This window comes from Suncus etruscus, chromosome 18 (genome assembly GCF_024139225.1).
Source record: "Suncus etruscus isolate mSunEtr1 chromosome 18, mSunEtr1.pri.cur, whole genome shotgun sequence".
NCBI lineage: Eukaryota > Metazoa > Chordata > Mammalia > Eulipotyphla > Soricidae > Suncus > Suncus etruscus.
Window position 1 is genome coordinate 49,670,465 of NC_064865.1, and position 10,829 is coordinate 49,681,293.

Consider the following 10,829-nt stretch of genomic DNA (forward strand, 5'->3'; position numbering starts at 1 on the left):
GCTGTTTTAATGAGTATTGCTTTGTAATACAATTTAAAGTTGGAAAAGGTGATGCCCTCCCATAATCCTTTTCCCAAGTGCTGCTCTAGCTATTTGTGGGTGTTTATTGTTCCAAATGAATTTCAGGAGTGTTTGATCACTTATTTGAAGAATGCCATGGATATTCTTAGAAGAATTGCATTAAATCTGTACAATAATTTGGGGCATATTGTCCTTTTAATGGTGTTAATTCTTCCAATCCATGAGCAGGGTATGTGTTACTCTTCCTGTAATGCCATATGTTAGTATCACCTGGATACTAACTAATGTCACACCTGTCCACACCTAGGATGGGGGAGTATCTTGAATAATAGAGTTTGGCTGGGGGAAAGAGACAGGGACAGGGAAAGATATAGCCAGAGGAGGAGCAAACAAGAAGCTTCTGGGAAAGGCTGAGCGTAGAGGCCATGTGAGGAGATGCACATTGCATCTAGGACCATGAAACAAAGCTGAATGATTCTTGAAATTTCAACTGACTGACTGTGAATCTCTCCACCGTTATCCTGCAACCTTCAGACCTGCTGCCAAGGGGCTAAGGGTGTCGTTCCAGAAAGGCCTCACCCAACACTAGGACTTTATATTTTATATTAATACAATAGATATGCCCACACAATATTTTGAAGATTGATGTTTCTGTATAGATTTAAGGTTTGTTCATCCAAAAGGATATATGCACACTGTTAATCGTTGCAGCACTCTGTACAATGGTACCTGTATTTACAATCAACCTAGATGTCCAACAGCAGAAGACTGGATGACGAAGATGTGGTACATATATACACGGAATACTACATAGCTGGAAGGAATGATGCAATCATGCAATTTTCTTCAACATAGATCAAACTGGAAGATACTGTGTTAAATGAAGTAGGCCAGAAGGTCAAATACAGGATGACATCACTTATATGTGGCATTTAGAATAACTGCATGAAGAAATGCAATGGTTTAAAATGGGAATTGTCTCCAACACTCTTGGCCCTAAAATATAGCTAGGACAAAGAAAGAAATTGGGTGGAGGAGGAGAAAAACAAATATGAAAGGATGGGGGCCAGGGGTCAAGTGGTCTAAGGTGCATTAGTAGTGTTCAATAAAGAACTAAATATCCAAACCAAAGGCAACAACAATGGAATCAAGATACCCAAAGTTTAACAATCTAAACTTAAAATGGGCCTGTTACACTGGCAGGCTAAGGGATAGGGAGGTGGCATGGAATGCACTTGGGCAGTGGTCGGCATGCTCCGGCTCGAGAGCCACATGCGGCTCTTTACACTTTTTAATGCGGCTCCTCTGTGTGCCGGGCAACCGCTCCAGAACTCTGCTCCTAGTCTCTGTCAGTGCGCGCCCTATGTGCAGCCCCAGCAGCCGACTCCACACAGCTCTGATCAGAACCAAGGCCAACGTTCACATTAGTGTTTGTGACTTTGTCAGTCATTGTCAGGATGTAATTTTCTCTACACTGTAAGGCAAATTTTTACGAAATTTAACGTTATTGATAAATAATATCGTTCTAAAGTTTTTGTTTTATTAGTTGTGTTATTTGTATCCTCCCGACCTATGTGGATACTTGCATGCAGAATATTCTCAATAAAAACTTATTGAAACTAAAAACAGTGTACCATCCTAGGAATTTTTGGCTTTAAAAATGTGGCCCTCAAAATAAATTTCAATCGTGGTTTTGGCGAGATTTGGCTCAGTTGAAAAAAACAGGTTGCCCACCACTGCACTTGGGGACTTTGGTGGAGAGAAGTGGACACGGGTGGTGGGATTGGCCCTGATTTGTTGTATGTTAAAGATCTACGACGAGCCAGATCTATTCTAAGCCCTTACACACATTCTCTGAAATAATCCCCACAGCAATTCAATGATCTTGGTAACAGAGCAGAAACAACTTCTTCTGAGGATTTATTTAAAAAAAAAGGAGAAAACTTGTCCAAGATAACACACCTTGAAAATTGCAGATCCTGCTTTGTCTGTCTTCTTAGCCATGATACAATATGGCCTCTTAAGTCACTGTCCAACAAACACAAGTGATGGTGATATTAAGAACACTGGATGATTAAAAAAAAACCTTGTTCCAGAACCCCAACACTTCCTCAAAAAAAAAAAAACTTTCATAGTAGAACTGCAATAAGGATAGTTTTCTCTTTTCTAATAAAGAGACTCTTTGTCTTAATGAAAAACAACTGGTAGTTTAACAGGGAATAAAAGCCAAAACCCTGAATGGATTAAATGCTCTGGACATGCCTAGACTTTCCTGCAAACATTCCCATTGCAGCTGCCCTATCTGAGAAATGAAATAGGCATGAAATTGTCGGTGGCAATCCTACTCTTCCTATGGCCCATACCTTTTCTCCATGGATCTTGGTTACTCCTTGTTGTCTTGAGCCCTGGGATACTCACACTTCCTCCCTACCCTCCCTCCTATCAAGCCCAGGTCTCTAAATGAAACAAAACACTTCATCAGAGAAAATATAAACAGTGGTGATTACTCCCAGTCCATCTAAGAGGATGCTAAGCAGTGCAAACAATCGAATTAAAAATTAATTGAAACCTGGTGAATCTTTTCTGTTGTTCTTTTTAGTTTTAGACCATACCCAGCAGCGCACAGGTATTATTACTTGAGGAGGAGAGGGGGAAATTCTGTGCAGGGATGAAGCCCAGGCCTCCCTCATGTAAAGCATGTGTTCAGTCCTTTTGAGCTAACTCTCTGTGGCCATAAATGTAAAGAATCTTTTGGTGTTTCTCTGATCATTTTAAAAGTCTAAGGACACATTTTGTTCTGCATGGTTTTGCTTTTCCACTTTTCTTTTCTCTGATGATGTTGCAATGACTGGGAGTGACATACACACGTGGTTGAAGCTCTCATTGGCAGGTGACCCCCCACCCTCACCCCACCACCATGTGATGGTACTTCAACACACCTGGGGGGTGCAGCCAAAATAAAGTCTCTTTGGAGTCAGGGATTGCAGATAGAAGAGACCCCCAAGTCAAAGAGAGGTGGAACTGGGGATTGAACTCCAAATTTGTTCTTACAAAGCTAGTGATCTAGGACACTGAACAACCCTCTGTATTCCAGTTCTGAATGTTTCAAAAACAGTGATTGATCCAGCACAAGCAGTGGCCGGCAAGCCGCGTCTCGCGAGCCACATGCAACTCTTTACACTTTTCTTTTCTTTTCTTTTTCTTTTTATTTTTTTATTTTTTATTTAAACACCTTGATTACATACATGATTGTGTTTGGGTTTCAGTCATGTAAAGAACACCACCCATCACCAGTGCAACATTCCCATCACCAATGTCCCAAGTCTCCCTCCTCCCCACCCAATCCCCGCCTGTACTCAACAGGCTCTCCATTTCCCTCATACATTCTCATTATTAGGACAGTTCAAAATGTAGTTATTTCTCTAACTAAACTCATCACTCTTTGTGGTGAGCTTCCTGAGGTGAGCTGGAACTTCCAGCTCTTTTCTCTTTTGTGTCTGAAAATTATTATTGCAAGAATGTCTTTCATTTTTCTTAAAACCCATAGATGAGTGAGACCATTCTGCATTTCTCTCTCTCTCTCTGACTTATTTCACTCAGCATAATAGATTATGTGTACATCCATGTATAGGAAAATTTCATGACTTCATCTCTCCTGACAGCTGCATAATATTCCATTGTGTATATGTACCACAGTTTCTTTAGCCATTCGTCTGTTGAAGGGCATCTTGGTTGTTTCCAGAGTCTTGCTATGGTAAATAGTGCTGCAATGAATATAGGTGTAAGGAAGGGGTTTTTGTATTGTATTTTTGTGTTCCTAGGGTATATTCCTAGGAGTGGTATAGCTGGATCGTATGGGAGCAACTGTGAAAAACTGTGAGTGCTACCTCTTTACACTTTTTATTGCGGCTCTTCTGTGTACCCGGAGGCCCTCCGTACAACATTTTGTGGCCCCTGCCCTAGAGGAATCTTTTTTTGTTTTGTTTTGTTTTAGTTGTTTGGGTCACACCCCCCAATGTTCAAGGCTTACTACGACTTTGCACTCAAGGATCACCCCGACTTTGCCTCCTGTGGCGCCCAGGTAAATTGAGTTTGAGAACCCTTATCCTCTGTCAGTATGCGCCCTGTGTGCAGCCCCGGCGGCCGACTCTGATCAGAACCAAGGTCAATGTTCACATTAGTGTTTGTGACTGTTAGTCATTGTCAGGATGTAATTTTCTCTACACTGTAAGGCAAATTTTATGAAATTTAATGTTATTGATAAATAATATTGTTCTAAAGTTTTTGGGCCGGGCGGTGGCGCTAAAGGTAAGGTGCCTGCCTTGCCTGCGCTAACCTTGGACGGACCGCGGTTCGATCCCCCGGTGTCCCATATGGTCCCCCAAGCCAGGAGCGACTTCTGAGCACATAGCCAGGAGTAACCTCTGAGCATTACTGGGTGTGGCCCAAAAACCAAAAAAAAAAAAAAAAAAAAAAAAAAAAAGTTTTTGTTTTATTAGTTGTGTTATGTGTATCCTCCCGACCTATGTGGATATTTGCATGCAGAATATTCTCAATAAAAACTTAGTGAAACTAAAAACAGTGTACCATCCGATGTATTTTTGGCTTTAAAAATGTGGCTTTCAAAATAAATTTCATTCGTGGTTTTGGCGAGATTTGGCTCAATTGATAAAAAAAAAAAAAAAAAAGGTTGCCCATCACTGCAGCACAAGTATCTTGGTTTTATTATAAATCCATGGCCCAAAGAAAAAAAGGCTCGTTGGTGAAATTGCTCATTTTAATACTAAGGGAAAGAACTTGGATGATGAGCTGTTTCAGAAAAGAAAGAAATGGTCAAGCAAACAATTGCTGTCAAAGGAAGTTAGGATCCAAGATGAGAAAGATTCAATGGCCAAAGCTAGAATAATTTGAATAATATACATGTATATTATTTTTCAACAATATAATTAGAGGAACAATATGTGTTCAAATAATTGGATATTCAGTTCAATAATAACAATGACAGGCCAAAGAAACAGTTTAGGCCTTAAATAATTTGCTTTGTATGTGATTTGCCTCACACCAATCCCCAAGAACCATCTTGGATCCCCAAGAACCATCAAGGGAGATCACTTTGCATAGAAGTCAGAGACATTTGCTCAGCATGACTCAAAAACAAGATCTTGTGAAGAAAATAATACTACACAGAGGAAAAATAATACAACATGGGAAATGTGATTCTTGCCAAATTGGTTCAAAATGACGAACTCTCCACGAATAGAAGATGTACCCCAGACCAGAAAGAAAATCAGTTTTGTTTGCAACATTCAGGGAAGGACAGATTTGAAACATTCCTGGTCTCATGAGATCCACTCCCCCACAATTCCAAAGATGGCGAAGGAACATTTAACAAAGCCGTGCAAAGTGTTAAACAGTTTATAGAATTTTTAACTAGATGAGAAGATGAGCAATATCTTTATAAATGTATTTTCTCATTGCCAGGAAATGTCTTTCATTTTATCCAGTCATAGTAAAAACTGTAAGGAATCTTGGATGAAAAATGCAATCTGGGATCAGAGAGATAGTATAGGGTGAAAGGCATTTGCTTTGCATATGCCTCAGATGATCTCTTGATTATTTCTGAGGGTCACCCCAGAACACAGAGCTCCAAGCACTGAATATATTGGCCTGGCCACAAATCCCAAATAAACAAACTAGCAAAAATAAAAAAATCTGTCAACCTGAGGAGTATATGTATGACTCTAAATGGCTTTTTCAATTAGCATTTTTTTTTGTCTCTCCTTACAAAGCAAGCTCAATTCAGTTTTCCAGGTGTAAGAGAAAGTAAACACAGTAATTCTAACCAGGAGCTGTAGGGTAAACAGCCTAGGGGGTTGTTTTGGATTGTTTCCATGGTCTGAACCACCTGGTTACAGAATCATTTGTCATATTTGCTGAAAATGTGTTCAACCTTGTTAAGAAACCCTTGAAAGATCTGTTGAAAGATCTAACTAAGTATTTTCCTGGTCCAATGGCAGAGATTAAACATGTAACACTTTCCTTGTACTTCATAGACTTGAGCAAAGAATTCGTTACCTTCCACAGAAGAATAGATGCTTTGAATAACTGCTTAAAGCAACATTCGCCTGAAAAATTTTGACTAGTAGTGTAAATAATTGTCCTTTCTAACTGCCAACATTTTGAGAGGGAGCTACCTAAGCTTTGCTTTGGTGGGGAATCCAGGGAACCCTCTTGTGTTTCTCACCAACTGAGCCTGCTGGAATTGACCCATGGTCAGCCATAGACAGGGCATGCTAAAACCTTATCTTGCCAGCTCCTACCTGCCAACATTTTCAAGCATCACTCTATACTCTGTTATTTTTCAATATTCAAGGCAGTAATGCAAAATCTGAACCCCCACAATCCCTTGCTAGGGAATGACAGACCAGGTTCAGCCAATTAGAATACAATAAAAGACTTGGCTCTGAAAATAGACATTATGAAGAAGTGCTGAATAGGGTTGGACATTCTGTTCCAGTGTGGTACAGCCTTAGTCACAATTGTGTAGCTTCAAAATCTGACCCTTTTGGGTCACACCTGGCAGCACTCAGGGGTTACTTCTGGCTTTGAGCTCAGAAATCACTCACCCCTGGCAAGCTTGGGGGACCATATGGGATGCTGGAGATCAAGACCAGTCTGTCCCGGTTTGGCCATATGCAAGGCAAATACCCTACCATTGTGCTATTGCTCTGGCCCTAAATAAAGTGCTTTTAAAGATAGCTTTTGTGAATTTCTTGCACTTAAGAATACTTACCCCTTGGGCCCGGAGAGATAGCACAGCGGTGTTTGCCTTGCAAGCAGCCGATCCAGGACCAAAGGTGGTTGGTTCGAATGCCGGTGTCCATATGGTCCCCCGTGCCTGCCAGGAGCTATTTCTGAGCAGACAGCCAGGAGTAACCTGAGCACTGCCGGGTGTGGCCCAAAAAGCAAAAAAAAAAAAAAAAAAAAAGAATACTTACCCATACAATTCAAGGTCCTTAGATATAATTATTTTAATTATATACATGTAATTCTAATAGTGTACATGTATATCTTTGTGAGAACTAGATGTGTTTAATGTAAAAGGAAAGCTTAAAATGATCTACTTTAATTTTTTTTGTCCTTTTTTGTTTTTCTAAAAATGTCATAACTGTATTTAGGAGTGATTCCTTGGTGATGCTCTGGGGTTCTGGGGCATAGGGACCATTGAAGGATTTTAAAATCTGGAACATATAGTCAGGTTCCCCTTTCAGAAATACAATATTTAAAGCAGTATCTTCACCCAGGGTTGGCTGGAGATAAGGCAAGATCATATTGCTTGTCCTAGCTCTCTAGCTCACCTATATTTATATTACTAAGAATCTCATTGTTATTTGATTTATGCTTTTTTGGGGGGCCACATCTGGCAGTGCTGAAAACTTACTTGTAGCTCAGGCTCACTAGACACTCCTTGAGGTGCTTGGAGGACCATATGGGATGCTAGAGATAGAATTTGCTAGGCAAGTAATCTGCTCACTGTACCATTTCTCTGGCCCCTTGGGAGAACTTATTTTTACAGATGAAATTTTTTCAATTATATTTTTCTTGTATTCATTTTAATTATTCAATGTACTGAGCTAATTTTATTTTCATGGAATTCATTTTAATAAAAAAAATTGAACCACAGTGAAAATAATTGCTGTCATGACATATGTGGCAGATGATTTGGGAATTAGACACAGAAGGGAAACACAAAGGATGGAAGTAAAGAAAGGATTTCCTAAGTCTGCCTGCCAGAGCCAGGGAAGGATCACAGAGAGCCCGAGAGGCCAAGCAAAGAGAAGGGAAGGAATGGAAAGCCAGCAGGCAGGAGTGTTGAAAAGCATCACACACAAGGAGTGCTGTAGTATAAACTGACCAGAGAATGAGGTATTGGATCATCTAATAAGGTCCTTCAAGTAGTAATGCCTTGAGTAGAGTCCAGTGGTATAGTGCTGGCCTGATATGTGGTCTACTCGAGTTTGATCCCTTTTACTGAATACAGTCTCCTGAGCACAGAGCCAGGTGTAATCCTGAGTACAACCTCTGTGGCCCAAAAAACCAAAGAGAGAAACAGAGACAGAGAGATGGAGAGATTTAAACAGAAGGGAAGATTTCACATATAAAAGTAACTACTTTGTTCTGTAACAGTTTGTATAAGATTTTTAACGTTAAGGGGTATAGGGACCACTGAAGGATTTTAAAAGCTGGGACATATCATCAGCTTCTCTTTTCAGAAATACAAATTTTAAAGCAGTATCTTCCCCTGTGACACTTGAATTTTAACAGAGACCAAAGCCTAATTAAAAGGACATGGCGCCATAGTGGAATTCCAGACATCATCGGAAAATGAGAAACCAGTCCTGAGACCCTGAACCTTGTCTTCACATTCTCCTTACTTGCAGCTCAGTCCTGTTTTGGAAATAAAAACTGTTATCTGGGGATGCAGCAATAGCACAGCAGGTGGATCATTTGCCTTGCATGCAGATGACAGGGGTTTTATCCCCAGCATCCCATAGGCCCCTCAAGAAGTAATGCTTTGAGAGCTGCAGGGTGTGGCTCAGAAACCAAAAAACATCCAACCAATGAGAGAGAGAGAGAGAGAGAGAGAGAGAGAGAGAGAGAGAGAGAGAGATGCTATGATGTAGTTTGAAACTGGCTACATTTTGCTGAAAATTAGCCTCCATCAGGAAGGTACTGGCCAAGTAGCCTATTGGGAAACACCATCTTCCTCTATTGAACTGAGTGTATGTCTTACTGCAGAGACATCAAGGGACTTAATACTCTTACATCTCACTGGAGTCTTGATGTGTGTCAACAACCCTCACAGAGAGAATGCTCAGAACAGGGAGCAAAGCCTCCTTTTCCAATCAGTTCTCAAACTCAGTTCTTGGCTCTAGATGTTAACTAGTAGGGGATGGTGTTTAATTTTAAGCTATGAAATCTTTCAAGAAGGAGAAGTTGTCCATTTTATCTTATTTTTATGACAATTGTTACCAGGTTCCTCATTAACTATATGTGGAACTATAGCATTTTGGTGACTTCTGGGGCCAAGAACCTGGGTTTGAACAGAAGAAATCAGATGAGGAAAGGCTAAAAAACCCTCAGCAGTCCTTTTGGGTCTTCAACATTTCTTGTAGGGTCCCATGGTCTTGCCTTCTGAGTTCTGGACTGGCCAAAGTACAAATTCTCCAACAACAGCCCTGGTATTCCAGCCTGCCTTTGTCAAAATTGAAGCTCTTGAAGGAAAGCCAAATCAATGAGTGATTCGCTGTTACACTCAATTGTTTTCTGATTCGCAACAGTTATACTAAATATCTCTCCTAATCTACTGTTAAAAGCTTCTAAGCCAGGTGTTCTTGGCCTGTTTATTTTGTGTCTCTGGGCTGGAACTATTTAACTAAAATGTCAGTGTTTACAAAGTACTGAAGAGAAGAGTTCTGTGTCATCACCATCAGAGACAAGAATACAAGGACCAGGACTGTGACATTGTGTCTGTAGTTAATCATCAGCGCTCAGATAAATATTTTTGCATTTGGGTCCTGTCCCAGTTGTGGATAGAATCACTGATCTTCCATCTGCTCATCTTAACTTGTTTTGAGTTCTGCAATTTTTATTACCACAATGTGTTTTATGCACAAACCTCAGAGACCAGTTATCAACCTCTGACTCAAATTTCTTTCCATTGCCACTTGATCTTCCAGAACCAAGTTGCTCTTGCTACTTGGAAGAAATGATTAACTTGACCAGGTTTATTTGTAGACACAAGGGATGTATTCAGAAACAATTGGATTGGCAAGCAAAATGCAACATATAATGCAAAATAAAAAAAGGAAAATGATAAGGCCAGAGATGAAACTGGTATAAATTGGAAAATTGGCAATGAAAACAATTCCCATAATGTCTCATTATAAGAGTCATGGACATATAAAAGATAAGCTGTTTTGTTCAGTGGGAATTCTAATTTACCACAACAAAAATTACAAATATTGATCATATTATTATCCATAATTATTTTAACTTTTCTAATTTCTCTAAAAGGAGTTTAACTTTTTTTTTTTTTTTTTGGTTTTTGGTTTTTGGGTCACACCTGGCATTGCTCAGGGGTTACTCCTGGCTCTTTGCTCAGAAATCACTCCTGGCAGGCTGGGGGACCATATGGGACGCAAGATTCGAACCGATGACCTTCTGCACGAAAGGCAAACACCTTACCCTCCATGCTATCTCTCCGGCCCGAGTTTAACATTTTTTGAGTTAAAAAATTTAAAACATAATTATTGTTGAAAAGATTATGTGAAATCTGATTTGTTAAAATTGAATTGAGAAAACATTTAAATATGAACCAACAAAGGTGAGGACATGGGAGGTCCCTGTAGCTATGGATTTGATGGTTCTGCGCTATATTATATTGCTTAGTGCAGCGAGGCCCAGGAGCTACATGGGCTTATTAAAAATATTTTTAAAAAATGAAAAATACCACTGAAAACCATGGTTAATAAAATCAACAAATACCTCACTCAGGAGTAAATAACATCAAATGAGTTGGATTTAATGTTTAGTCTTTATGGTATTAACTTGATTCTACCTGCATCTACTCTTGTTTGCTGCTACTTATTATTTTTAATAACATTTATTGCCATGAAGTTTTTGTTGTTTTTCTTGTGCATCAGATTTTTTGTTTATTTTTATTATTGTTGCCATTTCATTGTCTTGAGTTTTTATTTTGCTGAAATTTTCTCCTATTTTTTATTATAACACTGTGATTTGCCAAC